Source organism: Suricata suricatta, chromosome 5 (assembly GCF_006229205.1).
Source record: "Suricata suricatta isolate VVHF042 chromosome 5, meerkat_22Aug2017_6uvM2_HiC, whole genome shotgun sequence".
Lineage (NCBI taxonomy): Eukaryota > Metazoa > Chordata > Mammalia > Carnivora > Herpestidae > Suricata > Suricata suricatta.
In genome coordinates, this window is record NC_043704.1 from 151,276,560 (window position 1) to 151,278,790 (window position 2,231).

Genomic DNA, 2,231 nt, shown 5'->3' on the forward strand with positions numbered 1-2,231 from the left:
TCCAAGCTGCCAGCACTCAGCCCAACATGGGGCTTGAACTCACCAACTGCGAGACCATGACCTGAGCTGACATCATACCCTTAACCGACTGAGCTACTCAGGCACAGGAGGGAACCTTTTTAATTAGGAGATGTGGACCCAAGATTCAAGGCCCTGAAATCTGGCTATTTTCTATACAATGAAGAGGACCTGGTATGGTCCCTCTCTATGAGGATCAAGGGCTGCCTTTCTTCTTAGTGATTCCAAGTCAGAAGAGTGGGAAGGGGGTGCCTGGGTGGCTCAGTTGGTGAAGCATCCAACTTTGGCTCAGGTCATGATCTCATGGTTCATGAGATCGAGCACTGCATTGACTCCACGGTGACAGCTCAGAGCCTGGAACATGCTTTGGATTTTGTGCGTCTCTCTCTCTGTATCTCTCTCTCTCTCTCTCACTCTCTGTCTCAAAATAATAAATAAACATTTTAGAAAATAAAAAAAGAAGAGTGGGAGACAGTTGGAGAGTCATAAACAGGTATTTGGGAACCTAGAAAAATTCAAAATCTAGATCAGTTTACAGCTAGATAACAAAACCTCAGAGCCAATGAAGGACAGGAATCCGATATTCACAAAGGTGTATAATCGTTTTTACTGAAACATAATTTTCCTATTCACAATTACTCCAATTTTTAGAAAAAATAATCACTGACTAACTTGTTTACAAAATTAGTCTAGTCTTATTAAACTCGGCTTGATTATTTACACAAGTGTAACCAAAATAGTGATTGGCCAGACTTTTTTAAAGTCTGTTTTGCTAAAACTTCTTACAAGGACTCTTAGAGACTGGACTTTTAGAAGCCTCTTGAGGCTAGGAAGCCAAGCCAATCATTTGCTAGATGTCGCCTGAAATACCTATAAATTTGAGTGAGTTTTCTCTTTCTTGAAGTTCGGAAATAACATGATATTCCCGTGACTGCCAGGTAATGACCTTTCTTACTCAACTGGTAAGACTGGGAACCCTGTGAGAAAAATGCCAGAAAATTTTTCAGAAGGACTTCATTGGCTCCATAAAACCAACTTTAGTTTCTTTTTCTTTTTAAATTTTTATTTATTGATTGAGAGAGAGAGAGAGAGAGAGAGAGAGGGAGAAGGAGGGGGTGTGCAAGCGAGAAAAGGGCAGAGAGAATCCCAAGGTTGAATCCTGCCCTCCCCGCCCCCCATCACTGTCAGCATGGGGCCCAAAGCAGAGATTGATCTCAGGAAGCATGATACCCTGACCTGAGCCAAAATCAAGAGCCAGACTATTAAATGATCGAGCCACCCAGGTTCCCCTAAAAACTGGTTATATTCTTCTTTTTTTTTTAATTTTTAACATGTATTTATTTTTGAAAGACAGATGAGACAGGGTCAGAGAGAGAGACATAGAATCTGAAGCAGGCTCCTGGCTCTGATTTGCCAGCACAGAGTCTTGGGGGTGGGAGGGTAGGGAGTTGGGGGTGGAGCTCAAATTCACAAACCACAATATCATGACCTCAACCACAGGCTGCTTAACCAACTGAGCCACCCATGCGCTCCAAAACTGGTTATATTCAATTCATCATTTCAAACTATGCCATTCCAGTCAAAGCATGGCTATAAAACCAATGTGTCCATTGTGTCCTCTGACAAGGACATTAAATTTTTGTTGAATTTATGCATCTCATTACAATCTAAAAAAATAAAATACTTCATAAGAGTTTCAATATTCTGAAGGGATTAAGTAGGTAGGAAAAAAGATAAATTAATCTTTTAATTCTGTATTCTGTTTATAAAGGTATAATTTACCAAATTGCTACAGGGTATATATATGGCTTATGAGAAAAAAGTAAAAGATGTCCTTAAATCTTGAAAATAAAATTTAAAGAACTAGCAGTGCTTCAAGGAATTAAAAATTATAATCATCTTTATCAGTTCATTTATTTTTCTCATATTCAGTAATTTTACATTCATTTATTTATGTTACCTAACAAATTTTTCTTTTTGGGGGGAATTACTGGAGGATATTTATTTATTTTTCAAAATTTTTTGTAAACTCTAGTTAACATATAGTGAAATATTGGTTTCAGGAGTAGAATTTAGTGATTCATCACTTACATATAACCCCCAGTGCTCATCCTTAGTATACTTAATATAAGTGGCCTCCTTAATACCCATCACCCATTTAGCACATCCCCCATCCACCTCCTTCCAGCAACCTTCAGTTTGTTCTCCATCAT